The sequence below is a fragment of the Callithrix jacchus genome, chromosome X (genome assembly GCF_049354715.1).
Source record: "Callithrix jacchus isolate 240 chromosome X, calJac240_pri, whole genome shotgun sequence".
Lineage (NCBI taxonomy): Eukaryota > Metazoa > Chordata > Mammalia > Primates > Cebidae > Callithrix > Callithrix jacchus.
In genome coordinates, this window is record NC_133524.1 from 116969425 (window position 1) to 116994425 (window position 25001).

Genomic DNA, 25001 nt, shown 5'->3' on the forward strand with positions numbered 1-25001 from the left:
AACCTCCGCCTTCTGGGTTCAAGCAATTCTCCTGCCTCAGCCTCCCGAGTCGCTGGGACTACAGGCGCACACCATGATGCCCAGCTAATTTTTGTATTTTTAGTAGAGAGGGGGTTTCACCTCGTTGACCAGGATGGTCTTGATCTCTTGACCTTGTGATCCACCCGCCTCGGCCTCCCAACGTGCTGGGATTATAGGCATGAGCCACCACGCCCGGCCTCCTAGTGAGATTTTTAAATAATCTAAGAAGTATTCTTAGAAGTATATAATCATTTCTTGGTTCAGAACTCTTTAATATAATGCAGATTATATTAGAAACCAAGCTACGTCCTCCCCAACCCTATCCTCAGTTTTCTGTTATTTTCTTTCCTTCCCTCCTTCCTCCCTCCTTCCCTCCCTCCCTCCTTTCCTCCCTCCCTCCCTCCCTCCCTCCTTTCCTTCCTTCCTTCCTTCCTTCCTTCCTTCCTTCCTTCCTTCCTTCCTTCCTTCCTTCCTTCCTTCCTTCCTTCCTTCCTTCCTTCTCTTTCTTCCTCTCTCTCTTTCTCTCTTTCTTTCTCTGTTTCTCACTTTTTCTTTCTTTCTCAGCATCTTACTCTGTTACCAGGCTGGAGTGCAGTGGTGCAATCTCAGTTCACTGCAACCTCTGCCTCTTGGGTTCAAGCGATTTTCCTGTCTCAGACTCCTGAGTAGCTGGGATTATAGGCACATGCCACCATGCCCAGCTAATGTTTGTATTTTTAGTAGAGACAGGGTTTCACCATGTTGGCCAGGACGGTCTTGAACTCCTGACCTCGTGATCTGCCTGCCTCAGCCTCCCAAAGTGCTGGGACTACAGGTGTGAGCCACTACACCCGGCTTCTTTTCCTATTTCATAAGCATGGCTAAATATTACATTTCTCCAGACTCATGTTAGACAGGAGGACGAAATGTGTCATCATGTTTTGACTAACCATACTAATGAGAGATTGATAACAAAGGCAAATTAATCTTTCAAAGCAGGCTCCATTTAATTGAGGGTGCAATCTAACTATAAACCTTACTTGGTGCTGTTAAATAAAAGTTAAATAAAAGTTCACATTTTTCTATTTGGAGTTAACACGTTTTGTTGCTCTGCCTACTGTTTAGTCTGTGAGCTAAGGGAGCCAGGATCAAGTCAGGGGAGAAGCTTGGAGCTCAGCTGATATCTGATTAGCCCAGCCTCTCTTGAATACGTGAGAAATAACTAAAGAATCCACAGAGTGCTGCAACAAGGGAGAGATGACTGTACTTTTTTAAAATAACTGTTTGCAAACTGAGGATTGGAAAATAGGGAAAATGTAGTTATAACAGCTGCAAAAAATGGCATTACATTTTTTACCTAAGTCAGTCAGTTGAGAGAAGCCAGCTACTTCTCAACTACTTTTGTTCTTTTCTGCACTTGTGATAAGGAAACCTCTATTAACCTGAATGCTGAGATGTAGGAAGGAGGAATGCATGAAAGGTTCTGATTAGGAGGAGTTTTAGGACTTGTAAATTCTTTTTTCTCTCTCTCTTTTGGTGAAAATATTTCCAAAACATTGGAATAAAAATAACTACTATGTGTTGGGACCTACCTGGGTTAGTGCTTGCTTTATATCTGCCCTGGGTGGTAGCTGGTATGTATTATCCTGATTATACAGATGAGAAATCTGAAATTCAGAGAGCTTAAAATTTCCAAGGTCACACAACAAGGGAATAGAACACAAGGGGATGAAATCCAAAGCTTTTTGCCTTGCTCTGCCCAGTTTACCATGTGAGGATCATGTGAAGCATTAGGACTTTATTTTGGTGTCAGCAACCACCTAAGCATTGGGGTTATTGCTCCCCACTTGACGGTCTTCTACAATAAAGTCCTCTAATAGAGACTGTTTATTAAGTGGTGGTTGATACCTAGAAGACACAGGAGTCAAGATGGTTGCTTTGGGGGCATTATAATCTAATAGAAGGAACAGGAAACATGTTATAAGTCTTTTAAAAAAATCACGGTGCTCTGTCAATACACAAGAGAAAATCTCCACACATTTATGATAGAATTTCTCTGTAGTATACAAGTTCTACTGTATAAATGTTCAATAACTACTCAAAGGTAAACTTCATTGCAGGGATGTTTTAAACAGGAATTAATTTCACTAAGAAGGCATGGCCTTCTGCAGGAAATACCACGAGAATACTCAAAGTCTCCCGAGTCCTAGCCGATGTCCTATTTTTTTGTACAATCTGATGTATCTCAATTCCAGATAAATTTAGACTGACACAGTAGAAGTGTTTCTGAGAAGTTAACTGGTGAATACCAATTTTTTTCCTCAAATGAATTATTTTTAATGTGTGCTTATGGAGCTATTATAAATATCCTGTGATTGATTCCTTTAAAAACAAAGCAAGCGTACCCCAGTTGAGTTGTTCTTACATTTTTTTAAATCTATTAAACAGCTTGAAGTGGAGCAGATTAACACACACAAACTGTGGACAGCTCCTCAATTTATTGTAATAGAGTTTGAACTTTATTTCAGACTATAGTCACAAATGCCAACGGGCTGTGGAAAAAAGAGAGACAAAGTTATCTGGGAGAGGCTGTCTTCCCTCAGCGATGTGAACAGTACAGCTTGTCTGTTTTCCCCTTAATGGCAAGTGGGGATACTCAGCACTATACTAATGAAGGAGATACTGTTTTCCTCTTAATGAGAAATGGCAGGTGAGGTAGCTTTTGGTGTATTAGGCATTTCTGAGAAATACTATAGGGATTCTGCTTTTAATTCAATCAGTTCAGATTCATGAAGCATTTTGTGTTTAAAAATATAGTGCAGAGTTTCTGAGTAGGATGTGCAAAATGAAGGAGTGTTTTAGATCTGGTTTACAGGGGAATTCTTGAGGGGAATCCTTTAGTAAAACTGCAGAAAGACACTTCTTTACTGGAACCATGCATTTTAGTGGTTACTTTTGGTAATTGTGGGTTAAAGCCGATTCCTTATTTGACTGCCTTTATAATTGTATAGGAATTCAGGTTTTCATTTTTGTTTTCATGGCCATTTAAAAATATGCATACACTGATACAACAAAAGAGAAATAACTAAATCAGATTAAGTTTATTGTATTTTACTTAATTATATACTGACAAAAAATGTATAATAAAAGATCCTGGATGCAGAACTATGGAATAATACTTAACCATTACATCTTTCAAGCATTTTACAGATAATAATTTCCATAGCAATGCAATGGAAGAAATAAATATTATTACCATAGATAGGCAGATCCCAGCAAAATGTGACCAAGGGATATAGATGCAGGTTTCAAAATTCACATCTGGCCTTTTGGGCACAATCTGGTAAAGCATCAGCTTATGTGTTTAGCAGGGAAAAAGCAATCAGTAATTTCTCTAAAGTTAACCATTTTTTAAGGGAGATAGCATTCTTCAAAGCAATCAGTTTCGAAGGAAATAAAAGTATGTCTGAATTTCAAAAAATTTGTTAGTTTTTTAATGAAAACCAAGTGTCTAGCATTGAGTTAACAAACTACAGTCTGGGTGAATTCTGGGTTCCACCTGTTTTTTTTTTTAAATTTTTTATTGGATTTTAGGTTTTGGGGTACATGAGCAGAACATGCAAGAGAGTTGCGTAGGTACACACATGGCAGTGTGCTTTGCTTTCCTTCTCCCCTTCACCGACATTTGGTATTTCTCCCCAAGCTATCCCTCCCCACCTCCCCCTCCCACTGGCCCTCCCCTTTTCCCCCCAATAGACCCCAGTGTTTAGTACTCCCCTTTCTGTGTCCATGTGTTCTCATTTTTCATCACCCGCCTATGAGTGAGAATATGCGGTGTTTCATTTTCTGTTCTTGTGTCAGTTTGCTGAGGATGACGTTCTCCAGATTCATCCATGTCCCTACAAACAACACGAACTCATCATTTCTGATTGCTGCATAATATTCCATGGTGTATATGTGCCACATTTTTCCAATCCAGTCTATTATCAATGGGCATTTGGGTTGATTCCAGGTCTTTGCTATTGTAAACAGTGCTGCAATGAACATTCGTGTACATGTGTCCTTATAGTAGAACGATTTATAGTCTTTTGGATATATACCCAGTAATGGGATTGCTGGGTCAAATGGAATTTCTATTTCTAAGGCCTTGAGGAATCACCACACTGTCTTCCACAATGGTTGAACTAATTTACACTCCCACCAACAGTGTAAAAGTGTTCCTTTTTCTCCACATCCTCTCCAGCATCTGTTATCTCCAGATTTTTTAATGATCGCCATTCTAACTGGCGTGAGATGGTATCTCAATGTGGTTTTGATTTGCATCTCTCTGATGACCAGTGACGATGAGCATTTTTTCATATGATTGTTGGCCTCATATATACCTTCTTTCGTAAAGTGTCTGTTCATATCCTTTGCCCACTTTTGAATGGGCTTGTTTGTTTTTTTCCTGTAAATCTGTTTGAGTTCTTTGTAAATTCTGGATATCAGCCCTTTGTCAGATGGGTAAACTGCAAAAATTTTTTCCCATTCTGTTGGTTGCCGATCCACTCTAGTGACTGTTTCTTTTGCCGTGCATAGGAGTAGGCAAGGACTTCATGAACAAAACACCAAAAGCATTGGCAACAAAAGCCAAAATAGACAAATGGGACCTAATGAAACGCCACCTGTTTTTGAATAAAGTTTTATTGGACCATAGTCATCCATTCATTTCTGTATTGTCTATGGCTAATTTCATGCTACAATGGTAGAGTTAAGTAGTTGTAACAGAGACTTTATGGCCAGCAAAACCTAAAATATTTACTTATATCTAGCGATTTACAGAAAAACTTTACTTACACCTGCTATATAGTATTTCATAGAAGAATGCATGCTGAGACAGCATTAATTTGATATACTTTGTAATTAATGCATTATTTCTTACTGTAAGAAATAATATTCCTTTACACAAATTTATTAAGGATTTATCTGTTCCAGATATTTTACTATGTTCATTACATACAGCCAATTTAATTGTTACAATTATGCATTCAGGAATAGATACTGTCAATATTTTCATTTTATAGGTGGTGAAAGGAATGTTTAGAGAACTTCACTCCCTTGATACTTTTATAAGAGGTGCTAAAAGATTGAATGACTTGTTTAAAGTCATATAGTTAGTGGTGGAGCCAAAATTCAAACCCAGACTTCTTTTTTATATTGCAGTAAAATATATGTAACGATATTATTTTAACCACTCATAAGTCTACAGTTCAGTGCTGTTAAATACAGTCACGATGTGTAGCTGTCACCACTCTCTACACCCCAGACTTTTTCATCATTTCCAACAAAAACTCTATACCCATTAAACAATAACTCTTCCTTTTCCTCTTCCCTCAGACTGATAACCTGTCTTATACTTTGTTGCACATACTGTACAGCATTGCAAATTAAGTCAGTTTTTTAAAAATGGAGTGATACTAATATGACTCGCTACTACTTTTTGTTTTTAATTGTACAATTCACTGGTTTATAGTATATTTACAGAGTCATGCAACCATCACCACAATTGTTTTGTTCTGTTTTATGCTGCTATAACAGAATACCATAGAATGCGTAATTTACAAGGAACAGAAATTTATTTCTCACAGTTTGGAGGCTGGGAAGTCCAAGATCAAGAGAGCTGCGTATGGTGAGATCTTTCTTGCTGCATCATCACATAGTAAAATGTGAAAGGGCAAGACAGAAACTACTCTTGAAAAAACTTTTTTTTAGTGGCATTGATTTATTCATGATGCCTCCCCTTAGGCCTTACCTCCAACATTGCTGCATTGGGGATTAAGTTTCCAACACATGAATTTTGGAGGGACACATAAGCAATTTTAGAACATTGTTATTACCTCCCCCCAAAAAACCTATATACATAAACATTTACTCCCCTTTTTACTCTAGCCTCTACAGCCCCTCTAAAACGCTAATATACTTTCCTTCTCTATAGCCATTGGAAATACATTTAATCATGTAATACATGGTCTTTTGTGACTCATTTCTTTTATATATACTAATTTTTTAAATATCATTCATGTTATAATATGTATCAGCACTCCATTCCTTTTTGTGGCTGAATAATATTCCATTCTAACTATATGCCTTTGTTTATCCAATCATCAGTTGAAGGACATTTAGATTGTATCTAACTTTTGCTATCATGAATAATGCTGCTGTGACTATTTGTATACAAGTTTTTATGTGGACATATGTTTATATGTTTTCTTTTGTTTTGAGACAGAGTCATACTCCATCACCCAGGCTGGAGTGCAGTGACACAATCTTAGCTCACTACAACCTCTGCCTCCCAGGTTCAAGCAATTCTCCTGTCTCAGCCTCCTGAGTAGCTTGGACTACAGGTGCCTGCCACCACCACCAGCTAATTTTTGTATTTTTAGTAGAGAGGGGGTTTCATCCTGTTGGTCATGCTGATCTCGTACTCCTAACCACAGGTGATCACCCACGTCAGTTCCCCAAAATGCTGAGATTACAGTTATGAGCCACCATGTCTGGCCCAAATGTATGTTTTTATTCCCTTCTATACTTAGGAGTAGAATTGCTGATGTATATGCTCACTTAATATTTAACCTCTTAGGAAACTTCTAAACTGCTTTACAAAGCAACTGTGTGTGTCATTTTATATACTCAACTGCCATATATAAGAGTTCTAATTTCCCTTACATTCTTGCCAACAGTTGTTATTATCTGTCTTTTTATTATAACCATTTCTTGTAGATGAGAAGTAGTTTTGATTTATATTTTCCTAATGACTACCAATGATGAGCATCTTTTCATGTGCTTATTTGTGACCTGTGTATCTTTGGAGAAATATTTATTCAATACTTTGTCTATATTCACATTGGGTTATTTATATTTTATTATTGTGTCTAAGAATTCTTTGTATATTCTAGATACAAGTCCCTTATTAGACATATAATCTACAAATAATTTCTTCCTTTTTTTGTCTTTTCTTTTTTTTGGATAATGCTCTTTGATGCACAAAGGTTTTAAATTCTAATTAAGTAATATTTATCTATATTTTCTTTGTTTTTTTTTTTTTGTGTTTTGAGTGTTATGTATAAGGAACTGTTTCCTAATTCAAAGTCCTGGAGACTTACTCCTATGGTTTTTACTAAGACTTGTAGTTTTAGCTCTTATACTTAGGTTTATGGACCATTTTGGGTTTTTATATGCAGTGTGAGATAGCAGTCCAACTTCACTTTTTTGCACATGCATATCTAGTTCTTACACCACTATTTGTTGAAAAGTCTGTTGTTTCCCTTATTGATTTGTCTTAGCACCCTTGTTGAAAATCAATTTACGGTAAATATAATGTTTTATTTCTGGACTCTCAATTTTGTTCTATTGATTTGTACATGCCCATCTTTTAATGTAACATTGTCTTGATTAGCTTTTTAAAAATTTTTCATTCATTTCATTCCACTTTGCACACAGTATTTTCAGCATAATAATGCTAATACTACCACCTACTATATAATTACTAAAAAGAGTTTAAGACTTTTTATTCTATTCTTTTTATTCTCAGAATGTACAGTTGAGTTACCATGTCTTAAAATCATTAAAAATATTAATACCCTTTTTCTATGTGATTATGCCACTAATGTGAAAGATAAGCTTATTTATTTCATTGTTGTATCATTTTATAGATTGCTTTTACGTATCTAATTTGCTTTAAAATTATTTGAAAAATTTATATGGTTCCAGAGACAAATCTACACATAACTAAATTTAGAGAAGTCTAAATTATTCTTTTCAAATCAGCTATCTTTTCTTCTCTGTATGTAACTGCTGGCTTCTCAAAAGAAGACCATTTCTGTTTTTGATGTTAATTTTTCATTATTTAAAAATAAATAAGCAATGCCTACTCCACACAAGGTACACATTTGCATTATTTTTTGTAAGCAGTAGTTTATTTATATTTACTTATTTTTTGGGGGAGTTATAAAAGCCTTTTTATAAAGCCTTTTTAAACAAAGCAAAACAAAAGTTTCCAAAGGAAAAAAAATACAGAGAAAGAATAACTTTCTTCATATGTCTCAAAAAGAGAAAAAAAAGAGGGGGACAATGCCAACATGATCAACCATAAAGAGTTCTTTTTCTTATTTCTTAAATTACAAAATATAAGCAAATGATACATATACTTAAAACAGAGCTCAGGAGCAAACACAAACAATACTTTGTTTTTTCCTTTTTCTTTCTTTTTTAAAATTGTATTTTAAGTTCTGGAATACATGTGCAGAATGTGCAGATTTGTTACATAGGAATACATGTGCCATGGTGGTTTGCTGCACCCATCAACCCATCATTAGGTATTTCTCCTAATGCTGCCCCTCCCCTAGCCCCCACCCCCAACAGGCCCTGGTGTGTGATATTCTCCTCCCTGTGTCCATGTGTTCTCATTGTTCAACTCCCACTTATGAGTGAGAACATGTGGTGTTTGGTTTTCTGTTCCAGTGTTAGTTTACTGAGAATGATGGCTTCCAGCGTCATCCATGTCCCTACAAAGACATGAACTCATTCTTTCTATGGCTGCATAGTATTCCATGGTATATATGTGCCACATTTTCTTTATCCAGTCTATCACTGATGGGCATTTGGGTTGGTTCCAAGTCTTTGCTATTGTGAGCAGTGCCACAATAAACATACATGTGCATGTATCTTTAAAGCAGAATGATTTATAATCCTTTGGTTATATACCCAGTAATGGGATTGCTGAATCAAATGGTATTTTTGGCTCTAGATGCTTGAGGAATCGCCACACTGTCTTCCACAATGTTTGAACTAATTTACACTCCCACCAACAGTGTAAAAGCATTCCTATTTCTCCACATCCTCTCCAGCATCTGTTGTTTCCTGACTTTTAATGATCATCATTCTAACTGACATGAGATGGTATCTCAATGTGATTTTGATTTGCAGTTCTCTAATGACCAGTGATAATGAGTTTCTTTCATATGTTTGTTGGCTGCATATATGTTTTCTTTTGAGAAGTGTCTGTTCATATCCTTCACCCACTTTTTGATGGGGCTGATGTTTGTTCTTGTAAATTTGTTTAAGTTCTTTGTGGATTCTGGATATTAGCCCTTTGTCAGATGGAGAGATTGCAAAAATTTTCCTATATTCTGTAGGCTGCCTGTTTATGCTGATGATAGCTTCTTTTCCTGTGCAGAAGTTCTTTAGTTTAATTAGATCCCATTTGTCAATTTTAGCTTTTGTTGCCATTGCTTTTGGTGTTTTAGTCATGAAGTCTTTGCCCATGCCTATGTCCTCAGTGGTGTTGCCTAGGTTTTCTTCTAGGGTTTTTATGGTTTTAGGTCTTACATTTAAGTCTTTAATCCATCTTGAGTTAATTTTTGTATAAGATGTAAGGAAGGAGTCCAGTTTCAGTTTTCTGCATATGGCTAGCCAGTTTTCCCAACACCATTTATTAAATAGGAAATCCTTTCTCCATTGCTTGTTTTTGTCAGGTTTGTCAAAGATCAAATGGTTGCAGATGTGTGGCATTATTTTTGAGACCACTGTTCTGTTCCGTTGGTCTATATATCTGTTTTGGTATTAGTACCATGGTGTTTTGGTTACTGTAGCCTTGTAGTATAGTTTAAAATTAGGTAGTGTGATGCCTCCAGCTTTGTTCTTTTTGCTTAGGATTATCTTGACTACAAAGGCTATTTTTGGTTCCATATGAAATTTAAAGTAGTTGTTTTCTAATTCATGAAGAAAGTCAATGGTACCTTGATGGGGATAGCATTGAATCTATATGTTACTTTGGGCAATATGGACATTTTCCCAACCCATGAGCATGGAATGTTTTTCCATCTGTTTGTGTCCTCTTTTATTTCCTAGAGCAGTGGTTTGTAGTTCTCCTTGAAGAGGTCCTTCACATCTCTTGTAAATTTTATTCCTAGGTATTTTATTCTCTTTGTAGCAATTGTGAATTGGAGTTCACTCATGATTTGGTTCTCTGTTAGTCTATTATTGATGTATAGGAATGCCTGTGATTTTTGCACATTGATTTTGTATCCTGAGATCTTGCTGAAGTTCGTTATCAGCTTAAGGAGATTTTGGGCCCAGATGATGGGCTTTTCTCAATATACAATCATGTCATCTGCAAACAGAGAAAATTTGACATTCTCTCTTCCTGTCTGAATACGCTTTATTTCTTTCTCTTGTCTGATTGCCCTGGCCAGAACTTCCAATACTATGTTGAATAGGAGTTGTGAAAGAGGGCATCCTTGTTTTGTGCTGGTTTTCAAAGGGAATGCTTCCAGCTTTTGCCCAATCAGTATGATATTGACTGTGGGTTTATCATAAATAGCTCTTATTATTTTGAGATAAATTCCATCAATACCTAGTTTATTGAGAATTTTGAGCATGAAAGGGTTTTGAATTTTATTGAAGGCCTTTTCTGCATCTATTGAGATAATCATGTGGATTTTGTCATTGGTTCTGTTTATGTGATGTATTACATTTATTGATTTGCATATGTTGAACCAGCCTTGCATCCCAGGGATGAAGCCATCTTCATTGTGGTGGATATACTTTTTGTTGTGCTGCTGGATTTGATTTGCCAGTATTTTATTGAAGATTTTCACATTGATATTCATCAGGGATATTGGCCTAAAATTTTCTTTTTTTGTTGTGTCTCTGCCAGATTTTGGTATCAGGATGATGCTGGCTTTATAAAAGAAGTTTGTCTTTTCTTTGTCTATGCAGATACATACAGAGACTGGAATATGTAACAATTAAGTATCCAAAAGACCATCACATGATTCTAGCAATGCATGTTGCATCTATAATTCACAACAATGGTCAAGAAAATCATATTCACTTCAACCCCATTTTATTTTAAGAAAAAATCTTTTAAAATAAAGTAGTTACATTCAAACTTTAACTTCCTTCATACCATACTGCAGATTTCAGCACCACTAAGGTATTGCAAGAATGCCTAGGCCAGGTGCAGTGGCTCATATCTGTAATCCCAGAACTCTGGGAGGCCGAGGTGGTGGGCAGTCAGATCACTTGAGGTCGAGAGTTCGAGAACAGCCTGGCCAACAGGGTGAAACCTTGTTTCTACAAAAATACAAAATAAAACTATCCAGGCATGCTGGTAGGTGCCTGTAATTCCAGCTACTCGGGAGGCTGAAGCAGGAGAATGGCTTAAACCTGGGAGGCAGAGGTTGCAGTGAGCTAAGATGGCACCATTGCACTCCAGCCTGGGCAACAAGAGTGAAATTCCATCTGAAAAAAAGAAAAGAATGCCCAACCCTCTGGTGTATCTAGCAACATGGCAGTATGAAGAAAGAGATGCCCTGGTCTCAGCCCATGGACTAATTAATACAGTGAAGCAGGTTCCTGTCTTTTACCCTTCCTATAAGCAATAGTTTATTATACACATCTTGTATTTTTTAATTTTGTTGACCTTTTTATACTTTACTTTCTACAATGAGTAACATAAAAATTTAACTGCTCTTAATAGGTGGATGTACTGATTAAATAAAATAATGCAGAAATTGCCTAGCCTAACCAGATTTAATGATAATTCAGTAACTGTTAGTAAAAGTTGAATATGGAATAAGATTTTTGACATTGCTTATGACACATTGGAAGGGATAAGTAGTAACCTTGCCTTCATATTTAGTGTGTGGTCTTGACAAATATGACAAGGGCTACAGGAATAGCTTCATCTAATAAAGTGGAAAATTCTCAGGGAACTACTCAGTTCAAGTGTGAATTTTACAAGCTGTGTAAAAGTAGATCAAAATAATAGCAAATAATCTATATCTGTTTTTTTGCAGTACTTCCTTGGGCCAAATCATAAGCTAAAAACTGTCAAGACATGCATCATGAAGAATCATTAGACAAGAGCTGATTTTTTGACAGTAAGATGTTATATTTTCAAAAAATGTGCTGTGTCCCTTGGACATCACTGACATTACCTAGACATTTTGTTTTAAGTGTTTATAGCATCCTTATTTCTGATAGAGTGAGACAGAAAGACAGAGGAAAGAGAGGGAGGATGAGAACATAGGAAGATGGGTGGGAGGGAGACGAGAAAATTCAATGATACTACTGTGGAAAACATATCTCATTCATTCATTTATTGGACAAATAATGTTCATTGTGGGCTTGCATTGAATCACCAACTAGACTGATATTAGCATATCAATTTCTCCTTCAGTGTCTTTGCACTTTTGTAATTATTCTGCCTTTAGTACTTTTCCCAAGATTTTAAAATATATCACTCCTTCATTTCTGTGGTAGGCAGAATAATGCATCCCACACCAAAGATGTGCATGTCCTTATCCCTGGACCCTGTAAATATGCTGCTATACAGGGCAAAAGATTTTGAAGCTGTGATTAACACTAAGGACATTGAGAAGAAGAGAGTATTATACAAAGATGTGATGTTAGAATAAGAGTAAGAGAAATGCAAGGAGAAGCGACTTGATTTATCGGCTTTAAACACAGATAAAGGAGATGATGTACCAAAGAATGTGGGTAGCCTTTAGAGCTAGAGAAGGCAAAGAGACAGATTTTTCTCTTAGGGCCTCAATACCACCCTGCTGATACACTCATTTTAATCCAGTGATACTCATGTCAGGCTTGTGGCCTACAGATAAGATAATTTTGTGGGGATTTTTGTTTGTTTTTATTTCAATGGTTTTTTGGGGGAACTGGTGGTCTTTGGTTACATGGATAAGTTCCTTACTTATGATTTCTGAGATTTTGGTGCACCCCTTACTCAAGCAGTATACACTGTATCCAGTGTATAGTCTTTTATCCCTCAGCATCCTACCATTCCTTCCAAGTCCCCAGAGTACATTACCTCATTTTCTTATTCCCTTGCATCCTCGTAACTTAGAGCTCACTTATAAGTGAGAACGTGCAATATTTGGTTTCTATTCCTGAGTTATTTCTCTTGAAATAGTGGTTCCAACTCCACCCAAGTTGCTGGAAATACAATAATTTTGTTTTATTTTTTTACAGCTGAGTAGCACTCTGTAGTGTATATATACCACATTTTCTTTAACCACTCATTGGTTGATGGGCATTTCGTTGGTTTCATATTTTTGCAATTGTGAATTGTGCTGGTATAAACGTGTGTGCAAGTGTCTTTTTCATATTATGACTTCTTCCCCTTTGGGTAGATATCCAGTAGTGAAATTGCAGGACAGAATGGTAGATAAACTTTTAGTTTTAAGGTATCTCTACACTGTTTTCCACTGTGGTTGCACTAGTTTGCATTTCCACCTACAGGGGTAGTGTTCCCTTTTCACCATATCCATGCCTATATCTACTATTATTATTTTATTTTTTGGTTATGGCCCATTCTTGCAGTAAGGTATCTGATTGTGGTTTTAGTTTGCATTTCTGTGATAGCAATGTTGAGATTTTTTTTCATATGTTTGTTAGCCAATTGTATATATATTTTTTCATCATAATGGGAAGCTGAATTTTGTCAAATGCTTTTTCTATATGTATTGAGAGGATCATGTGGTTTTTGCTTTAAATTATGTTTATGTGATGTATCACAGCTATCATCTTATGTACGTTAAACCACCCCGGCATTCCTGCTATCAAACCCACTTGGTCATGGTGGATTAACTTTTTGATACACTGTCAGACTCAGTTAGCTAGTATTTTGTTGTGGATTTCTGCATCTAGGTTCATCAGAGATATTGGTTTTAGGTTTGTGTTGATGTTATGTCCTTTTCTGGTTTTGGTATTAGGGTGTTACTGGCTTCATAGAATGATTTAGGGAAAATTCCTTTTCTCAGTCTTTTGGAAATAGTTTCAGTAGGATTGGTGCCAATTCTCCTTTAAATGTTTGATAGTCTGGACGTGGGGGCTCATGCCTGTAATCCCAGCACTTTGGGAGGCCAAGCTCATGGTTCACGAGGTCAGGAGTTCGAGACCACCCTGGAAAACATAGTGAAACCCCTTCTCTTCTCTACTAAAAGTACAAAAATTAGCTAGGCATGGTGGCACGCACCTATAGTCCCAGCTACTCAGGAGGCTGAGGCAGGAGAATAGCTTGAATCCAGGAGGCGGAGGTTACGATTAGCTGAGATCATGCCACTGTACTACTCCAGTCTGAGCAACAGAGTGAGATTCTGTCTTAAATAAATAAATAAATAAAATGTTTCATGGAACTCAACTGTGAATCCATCTGGCTCTGGATTTTTTTTCACTGGCATTTTATTTTCTCTTTTCTAATTTGGATGCCCCTTATTTCCAGTACCATGCTCTTTTGTTAACTATAGCCAAATTGTCATGTTTCAATCTTGCTACATGTTATTGGTTTGTTCAGAGATTCTATTTCTTCCTGGTTTAATCTAGGAGGGTTGTATATTTCCACAAATTTATCCATCACTTCTAGATTTTCTAGTTTGTGCCTGTAGAGGTATTCATAGTAGCCTTAAATGATATTTGTTTTTCTATGGTTTTGATTATAATATCTCCTATTTCATTTGTAATTGAGTTTATTTAGATCTTCTCTCTTCTTTTCTTGGTTAATCCTGCTAATGGTCTCTTTATTTTCTCTTTTCAAAGAACCAGATTTTTGTTTCATTTATCTTTTGTATTTTTTGTTTCAATTGTATTTAGTTCTGCTTTGATTTTTTTTTTCCTTCTGGGTTTAGGTTTTGTTTGTTCTTCTTTCTCTAGTTCCTTGAAGTGTTACCTTAGATTGTTTATTTGTCCTCTTTCAGACTTTTTGATCTAGGCATTTAATGTTATGAACTTTCCTCTTAACACTGTTTTTGCTGTTTCCCCAAGGTTTTGAGAAGTTGTGTCACTATTATGGTTCAGTTCAAAGAATTTTTGAATTTCTACCTGGATTTCATTATTAACCCAATTATCATTCACGAGCGGGTTAAGTTCCATGTATTTGCAAAGGCTGTGATGGTTCCTTTTGGACTTGATTTTCAATTTTATTCCACTGTGTGGTCTGAGAGAGTTCTTGATATAATTTTGATTTTCTTAAATTTATTGGACTTGTTTTGTGTCCTATTATATGGTCTATCTTGGAGAATGTTTAATGTGCTGATGAAAATAATGTATGGGCTGGGCGCAGTGGTTCATGCCTGTAATCCCAGCACTTTGGGAGGCCGAGGTGGGTGGATCATGAGGTCAAGAGATCGAGACCATCCTGGTCAACATGATGAAACCCCGTCTCTACTAAAAATACAAAAAATTAGCTGGGCATAGTGGTGCATGCCTGTAATCCCAGCTACTCAGGAGGCTGACGCAGAAGAATTGCCTGAACCCAGGAGGCGGAGGTTGTGGTGAGCTGAGATGGTGCCATTGCACTCCAGCCTGGGTAACAAGAGTGAAACTCCATCTCAAAAAAAAAAAATGTATATTCTGAAGTTTTTGGGTATAATGTTCTGTTAAGTACATTTTTATAGGGTATAGTTTGAGTTCATTATTTCTTTGTTGACTTTCTGTCTTGATGACCTGTCTAATGCTGTCAGTGGAGTACTGACATCCTCTACTATTGTCATGTTACCATTTATCTCATTTCTTAAGTCTATTAGCAATAGATTTACAAATTTTAGAGCCTGAGTGCTAAGTGCATATATATTTAGGATTGTGATATTGTATTATTGTACTAATCCTTTTATCATTATATAATTTCCTTCTTTGTCTTTTTTACTGTTGTTGCTTTAAGCTGTCTTTTATCTGACATAAGAAGAGCTATTACTGGTTGATTTTGATTTCCATTTGCATGGAATAAATATCACTTTCAATTCCTTTACCTTAAATTTATATGAGTTGTTATGTGTTAGGTTAGTCTCTTGAAGACAGCAATACTTGTCTGATGAATTTTTATCCATTATGCTGTTCTGTATCTTTTAAGTGGAGCATTTAGGCTATTTACACTCAATGTTAGTATTGAAATGTGAGGTACTGTTCTATTCCATGTTAGTAGTTGTTAGTTGTTGCCCAAATACCTTGTCTTTTCCATTGTATTGTTTTTTAGATCTTTTGAGATTTATGTTTTAAGGAGGTTCTATTTTGGTGCATTTTGAGGTTTTCTTTCAAGATTTAGAACTTTTTAAAAAATATCTCTTGTAGTGCCAGTTTGGTATTGGCAAATCCTCTCAGCATTAGTTTTTCTGAAAAATACTTTATCTCTTCAAATATAAAGCTTAGTTTTACTTGATACAAAATTTGTGGGTGACAGTTATTTTTTAAGGAAGCTCATGGTAGAACCCCAATTCCTTTTGGCTTTAAGGTTTCTGCTGAAAAATCAGCAGTTAATCAGATAGGTTTTCCTTTATAGGTTACCTGATGCTTTTGTCTCACAGCTTTTAAGATTCTTTCCTTTGTCTTGACTTTATATAACCTTTATATAACCGATGATATAAAGGTTATAACTTTATATAACCAATGATTATGTACCTGGGTGATTATCCTTTTGCGATGCATTTCCCACAACTTCTTTGAGCCTCTCGTATTTGGATATCTAGATCTCTAGCAAGGCCAGGGAGCTTTTCCTCAATTATTCCCTCACATAAGTTTTCAAAACTTTTAGCCTTATCTTCTTTCTCAGGAATACCAATTATTTTTAAGTTTGGTAGTTTTACATAATCCCAAATTTCTTGGAGGTTTTGTTTATTTTTTTTGTCTCATTAGGTTAATTTAAATGGTTTTTCTTTAAGCTCTAACGTTTTTTCTTCTGCTTTTTCTACGCTATTGTTGAAACTTTCCACAGCATTTGTTGTTTCTCTAAGTGTGTCTTTTATTTCCCAAAATTGTAATTGTTTTAATGATATCTATTTCTTTGGAAGATTTTTTTTTATCATATCCTGTTTTGTTTTTTTAAATTTCTTTAAGTTGGTTTTAACCTTTCTCTGAAATTTCCTTGAGTAGCTTAATAATTAACTTTCTGAATTCTTTATCTGGCAATTTAGAGATTTCTTCTTGGTTTGGATCCATTGATGGTGGGCCAGTGTGATCTTTTTTGGTGTCTTATGGAACCCTGTTTTATCGTGTTATCAGAATTTCTTTCCTGGTTTCTTCTTATTTGAGTAGACTATTTCTTCAAATTGTTATTGAATTTATTTTTGATTTGAATGGTTTTTTTAATTTCATTTTTTCCCCTCTTAAATATCAGACTTGAATGTTTATTTTAGCCAAATTTGATTATTGGTGCTTGCAGGGGTGAAGACTCTTGTTGTGTTCCTCAGTTATAGAGTGTCTTTGTGCACTAGATTTCCCTGATGCTGCTTGTAGTAGTTACATTCTTGGTGTGCAGCTGAGTTCACTGTCTCCTATGGAGCTGATTGGCAGGGATATCTTGAAGCTTATCTCATTCTCTCATGATGTGTATGTTTTTTATTTAGTTAGTTATTTTCCGGTGTTTTATTTACTAAGTTGATGATTTAGACTTCGGGCCTATAGGGACAGTATACCTGGGTAGGCACCAGTTGTGTCTAAGGCAGGCAAATAGATATAATACCCACTGGTGGGTCGAGGTCTCAGCCTTGTTGAGGGTGGCTGACGAGCTTTCAATTAGATTTGCTGAAGTTTTGTCAGGGTGAAGAAGGGACGCTTCCTCAGCTTCATTGCCAAGTCACAGGAAAAGCTATTCACTTCATAGCCTCACTCTTGTCCCAGTGTTGCAGCTATTCAAATCAGACAGACCCCTTTTTTAGCTACAGGAATGTTGATGTTTCGAATAGGTAGGGATTGTGACTCTGCCTCTCGTGCAGTCCTGAATCTGGGGGATGCTGCCTCTGTAGGGCTGCACTCACCCTGGACTGTTCCAGAAAGGTGGTCTATAGGTACCTTCATGTTGCTTTTTATGTGGAAGAAGCCCCAACTGTGTCTGCAATGGTGTGCTGGGGGAACAAGGGTCCCTTCTCCAAGGCCCTTTATAATCATAGAGGATGCTTTATGGTTGAGGTATAGGTACAGACTTTCCTTACTGTACCCAGCACTGCAATTGTATGTCTGCTATGAGAAACTACCCACCAGTAGAAAGATCTGGAACTTAAGGCCTGCTGTTCAGATTCTTTTGTACCATGGAGTGATCCCTTGATGTACTGCTCTCCTCCTTACCCTAGGCATGGGGCTTCCTGAGATCTGGACTGCAGTGATTGTTATTACTTTTCTGGATCTAGCCATCTGATGGGGCTATCGGGCTCCAGACTGGTGCTGGGGAATATCTGCAAAGAGTCCAGTGATGTTATCAGTCTTCAGGTCTCCCAGCTGTGGATACCAGCGCCTGCTCTGGTGGAGGTAGCAGGGGAGTGATGTAGACTCTTTGAGAATCTTTGGTTGTAGATAGGTTTAGTTTGCTCTCTTTCTTGAATGCTGATTATGCTAGCAGTGAAGTTGTCACATAGACAGACTCAGGACCTCTAATTAGCTAGGATGTTGCAGGCAGTGGTAATAACTGTTGTTTTCTTCTTTTTGGGAGCAGTGTTATTGTCATGAGTTGCTGTAATGGCCCGAGTTGGTTGGCCTACAGCCAGGAGGTTGCACTTTCAAGAGAGCACCAGCTGTGGTATTAGCAGAGTGATTTGAGCTTGCCTTAAGTTGGCTGGGGAAGAATTCAGGTTTCTCAGGTAATGGGCAGGGCCATAAAGCTCCCAAGGGTTTATGTGTTTGTGTTCAGCTACCATGGTGGGTAGAGAAAGACCATTAGGTAGGGTCTGGGTTAGAGGGGTCTGAGCTTAGACTCTCCTTGGGTAGGGCTTGTCATGGGCACTGTAGGGACTATTCTCAAGCCCCTAGGGTTATGTTTTAGAAGGGAGTGTGGCTACCTCTGTTGAGCAGTATGGTTCACCATGGAAGTGAGGGATAGCTGATAGTGAAAGGTTTTACCCAGCTCCCACACAGTTGGTGAGGCCAGTCTCACTCCTGCAGTGCCTCACTAATAGCACTGAGTTTAGAACCATGCAGCCTATGCATGAAACTCAGACCTGCCCCAGGCCGTAAGCTTCCCCACCGAGAATGCAAGCATAAATTTCAGGCCTACTTGTCTGCTTGCAATGCTGGCAGCTCCTGCACTTGTATCTGAAGCCATTCCCTTTAATCCCCAGGATTCTTCCTGAAGGAGTTAATGCCCACTCAAAATTATAACAAAATTCAGTTGGAAGTTTCTTTCACCCTGTGACCCTTCCCTAATTTTGCTGGCTCCCTTCCCTGAGGGTCCCTGTGAGATATGGTCAGGAATGGCTTCCCTGGGTTCAAGCTGGAGTCTGGGAGTTCCTACATGCTCTTCCCACTGTGGTCTCTAGTTTTATATTTCACATGGCTCCCTAAATCTGTTCCAGGTTTAGGTAACATTAAATCCTTCTCTCATGATCTGGATTTTTGGATTCTGTAGTAGGGGTGTGTATTTGGAGGCCGGTTTTACCACTCTCACACTTTGGGAACTCATAGCTTTTCACCTGTCTTGTGGTGTTTGCAGCAACATGCTGTTTTTTTTTTTTTTTTTCAAAGAATCTTTGAATTCTTCTTTTTTTTTTTTTTTTTCTGGTACATTTCTGTGGGGGTTCTTGAAACAAAACTGTAGTGTAGCTTTAAAGTGTGGTTGTTTGGTTATTTTTCTGGGGAGAAGATCCATGGAGCTCCTCATAGTGCCATTCATGTCACCCAATTTCCTAACTGTATACTCTGCTGCCTTTTGGGGTTGGGGGAAAATAAAATTTTACTTTTTTTTTCTTAATGAGAATTTAAAGGTGGAATAATTTTTGATGTATTCAGGATTTGAGTGAACAACTATGGAAATTCTGATTGTAATAGAAATATTAAAAGGATTATTCCTTTTAAAATTCCTTTTCTATAAATGTTTTTCTATGCTCCATCTTAAGCTATAAAATTTTAACACACAAAGCACTTAATTTGTCTTAACTGAATTAGTTGGATGTTTACTGTATCAGGACTGGGATTTGTTACAGGTCAGAATACCCAAGCTAATAGTGATTTAAACATGACAGAATTTACTTTCTCATGTAAATGAAGTAAGATGATAAGCATTCTAGGTCTGGTATAGAAGGTCTACCACTATTCAGGAAATATTCTCCTGTGTTTTCAACCATTCACTTCTACTTCATAGTTCAAAAAAGCTGTTCCACTCTAGCCATCACAAATAGTTTTTTAAAATATTTGATCAGTTTTACTGTGATAACATTTACATAGAATAAGATTCACCAATTTTAAATGTATAATTCTGTGAATTTTGACAAGTGTATAACATTGCATCACAAATAATTTGTAGCCAGCTGGAAGAAGGAAGTGGTGGGAGGACACTTTTATTCTCATCCTGTTGGACAGGACTTAGTCATGAGTCCATACCTACCTGCAAAAGAATCTGGAAAATATAGTCTTTCCTTAAAATGGCCATGTCTCCAGCTAGTAACTTAAGGTTCTATTTCTAAGAAGAAAGTGAAGAAAGGATACTGAGGAAGAAGTAAACTCTACCACAGTCAGTAATCAATTATTTGAATTGCTGACTTTTTTTCCTGAATTTATTCTTATCAGTCTATTAAGACAAAGCACCCATTTAATGTTTTTTCCAACTTTTAAGTTCAGGGATACATGTGCAGGATGTTCAGGTTTGTTAAATAGGTAAATGTGTGCCATGGTGGTTTGCTGCACAGATCATTCCATCACTCAGATATTAATTTCAGCATCTACCAGCTATTTTTCCTGATCCTCTCTTTCCTCCTACCCCCTGCCCCCTGGCAGGCCCTAGTGTGTGTTCCCCCTCCATGTGTCCATGTGTTCTCATCATTTAGCTCCCACTTAAAGTGAGAACACACAGTATTTGGTTTTCTGTTCCTATATTAGTTTGCTAAGGAGAGTGGCCCCCAGCTCCATCCATGTCCCTGCAGAGTACATGACCTAATTTCTTTTTAGGGCTGCATAGTACTCCAGTAGAACACCCGTTTTCTATGGAATGTAAAAATCCATTTCCCCCACCTTTAGACAGAACACAAGTTTAGTATTGAGATTCTTTATACCATTTTATGAAAAATAGAATAGTTAATGACTTTAATTTTTAAAGGGTGGTGACATTCAGAAATATACCAGAGAGTGTTGCTGGATTAACCAGCAGCTAGCATATATTTATTTTGTACCAAGTAATTACCTGGTTCCATAATAAGTGTACATATATGTTAGAGGAATTAGATTAATATGAATGAAATGACTACAGAAAAATAAAAATTATATTTCCTTGGCATTTACCATGTATTACCTCATTTTATAGCTGTTTGTGTATCCTGTATCTTGTCTCTAAACTCTGACTGTTAAGGCCTCACAAGATTCATCATCTTGATCTCCTCACCATCCAGCATATTGTTTCATACATAGAAGGTGCTCTGTATGTGATCAAATGAAGGAACAAACCAATGAACTATAATTTAGTATGTCAAGTCAAAATGTAGGAATCCTTTCTAAGTCCTCCTTTTCTTAACCCTTAGATCAATATCCATTTCATCAATAAGCCTGGTTGCTTTAACTCTAAAATATATCCAGAGTCTGTCTTTCATCACTTCTATTTTCACCACTCTGGTCTAAGTCATCATTATCCCTAACCTGGACTTCTGCAATGGCCTTCTAATTAATTTTCCCATTTTTATTCTTCTTTATAATCTTATCATAGTAGCTAAATTTGTCTTTTAAATATATGCAACAGATAATTTCACTGCCCTGCTTGAAATACTCTAACTTCTCAGTTTACTTAGAATCAAACCCAAACTCCTCACCTTGATTTGACCCCAGACCATCTCTCTAGCCTCATCTCTTACTACTTTTCCCTCACTTATACTACAGTTGCATTAACTAGCTTTCAGTTTTGACACCATGGCTAATTCATATACACATTAAGGACTTTGTACCTCTTGTTCCCTCTGCCTGGGATGCTATTACTGCAGATGTTTGTATGTCAGACTGGATCAAATGTTACATTCTCACCGAGGCCGCCATCACATGATCTAGCCAAATGAATCTCTGTCACATCACCCTATCTTTTTTTCTTAATATTTACCACTATTTAGTATATTGTTTACTAATTTGCTTTGTTCATTCGTTCATTTTCTGTGGTCTTCACTAAAATACAAGCTCCTTGAGAGCAAGATCATTATCTTTCTCAATGAGGTATCCCTAATACTGAGAAAAAGTGCCCAGTACATGGGAGGCCCTCTATGAATATTAGCTGAATCAATGAATGTTTAATGAACTAGAATGTATTGGACATCTCTTATATTATTGCCTATGTATTAGGCCATTCTTGCATTGCTATAAAAATATACATGAAACTGGGTAATTTATAAGAAAGAAGTTTGGTTGGCTTACAGTTATGCAGGCTAGATGATGCCACTAGCACAGCATCATCTGCTTCCAATCATGGGGAAGACAAAGAGGGAGCAGGTGCATTACTTGGTGAGAATGGGAACAAGAAAGAGAGAGTGTATGTGATGGGACGTGCCACATACTTTTAAATGACCAGATCTCATGAGAACTCAGAGCAAGAGCTCACTTATCACCAAGTAGATGGCCCAAGCCATTCACAAGGGATCCACCCTCATGATCCAAACTCCTCCCACCAGGCCCCACCTCCAACACTGAAGATTACAATTCAACATGAGATTTGGGTGGGATATGTAAACCATATCAACCTATATTGTCATAAACCCAAGGATTGAGTTTACAAGGAAACAGACTCTGAGATGGCATGTAGACTGTTCATTAGGAGTACTCTTAGGTTCAACACCTATGGGAGGGAGAGGAAAGAAGCAAAAATGGGCTGAGGGAGAAGGTGAGCTATAGTCCCAACAATAACTTTGGCCAACCCCACAGGGAGATCTGGAGATGTAAATGTCCTTCATGGCTTTCCCAAATTGGGCCAGTGGCTAGGCTCTTATATCACCTCATCTGTCAGTCATTGGATATGGGCTGCCCCAGGAAGAATCATGGCTTTAAACCAGGTGACTCTCTGTATTTGAGGTAATCTCTGAAGGAACTGATAGCTGAAGGATGTCTGTCAAAGTTTCTCCAGCAATTGGAGCATGTATTTCATTGGAGGGGGATCTGAGCCGTGCATCAAAATGTGTATCACAGTCTACCCCTTGTACCACTGATATCTAATTATTCAAACATGTTTTGGTTGCAGGTCCTCCAGAATTCTATGGACCTCTTTTCCTGGGGGAAGCTTAGAGAAGGAACATTAGCGGGGGAAGAATTACCACACTCAAAGCTGCAGGTGGTTTTAAGGCTGCAACTGATGTTTATTATCTTCCTCCTCCACTATTAATTCTGGATTGTGACTCACACTTTTGATCCTGAGGGGATAACTTGGTGATGTCTCAATGTGTTCACTATTAGTATATTCTTTCTGAGCACTGTAGACCTTTTTAAATTGTGATGAAGTACCTCAGTGGTTAGCTCAAGGCTTGCTTGCCCTTTATCAGGCAGAGGAAAACCATTTCAAAGTGTTTTCTTTACAATATGGCAGGAGGTACAGCCTTGGAATTGAAAAGCTAAATGTGTCATTGAAACAAATTGAAAGTTGATGAATTTTTTATGTAAATGTTTTCAGGTGCTGTAAGGAAACTGCCTACGGCTCCTTTCCCAGGATAATAAGGTAAGAAGAAAATATTCAAAGCCCTAACTGGCATGGTCAAAAATATGCAAAGCTTATTTAAGGCTTTATTTAAACCCCAAACTTAAGATAAATGGAATGCCTCAAAAAGACTATCAATCACATGTTTCTAAATTGTTAACATTTTACCATGCCTGGCCTCTAATTACTTTTTGCTATTTGAAAATTATGTCTCTCTTCCTAGCAGAAATATGCCCTATCTGTATTCGAAAATTAACTAGTGCATTCTTTGTTGATGTATAGATACCTTTTTCACTTGATTTCTGGGTGCTAGCATAATTAGGAACTTTATCTCAGTAATGGGAATAACTAAGGTGCTTAGTGAGTTTTGCTGTTAGAACCCAAAAGGAACAGCGGCCCCCATGACAGACTCAGAGTCACCTTAAGGCAGATTGTATCATAGCGTATATTACATGCACTTTCTTTGGGCAAAACACACTTTTTTAGTGTCTCCAATGTCTCCAAGGAAGTGTTCCAATGAGGACTTGGTTGCATTATGTCCCCCTTCTCAACCCACCCGACCTCACTACAGCTCACTAGACACCACAAGCCTGGATTTCAAAGTTCCTTGTTGATATTATTTTTTCTTCCCTTCCTTTACTCATTCATCTCCTCTTAATAAATAATAGTAATAGTAATTATAAATATTGAATGCCTACTGTGTGCAAGGCACTTTGCCAAGTGCCTATATTGAATCATTTAATTCTCCCAGCAACTTTGAAGTAGGTAGCAGTGTTATCCCCATTTCACAAATGGGTCAACTATGGTGCAGAAAGGTTATATAACTTACCTAAGTTTATTTATTCATTCATCAAATATGCATTGAATACTTCCTAATTTTCAGAAACCAATCCTAGGTGTTGGGGATATAGCAGTGCACAAAGCAGAAGACAGTGCTCTCATGCCCTCATTTAGGTTGCATTCTGGAGTGAGATAATAAACAGAACAGTAAATTTATTTGAAAGAATATAATTGACAGAAAGCATATTGAAGGCTGGGATTGAGGGCATAGTTACTGTATTAAATAACACCAGTATAGGCCTTATTGATAGTTATAATTGACTAAAACATTAAGGAATAGAGAAGAGAACCTTTGTGAATACACAGGTAAGAGTTCCAGATATAGGGAACAAAAAGTAAAAAGATACTGAGGTGGAATCATGCTCAACATACTTTAAGGAAGAACAAGGAGCTACCATAAACTGGGGTGAACCAGTAGGAGATGAGATCATATGGGGGAAGGAAGGGCTCTTTGCAAGCCATTTCAGGATTTTAGCTTTTACTGTGAGTGAGAAAGTCATTGGAGAGTTTAGAGCTGAGGAAGGGCATGATC

At 37.2% G+C, this 25001-nt stretch overlaps 1 long non-coding RNA gene across 2 annotated transcripts in view; it reads left to right on the forward strand.

Moving 5' to 3' along the window:
* The window catches only part of LOC108589962 (uncharacterized), a 454173-nt gene that overhangs the window by 367649 nt on the left and 61523 nt on the right, over positions 1-25001 (forward strand). For both annotated transcript variants that reach the window (XR_013531395.1, XR_013531396.1), the window contains exon 5: positions 23606-23650. This is a non-coding gene — a long non-coding RNA (uncharacterized LOC108589962). The remainder of the gene's footprint in view (positions 1-23605; positions 23651-25001) is intronic.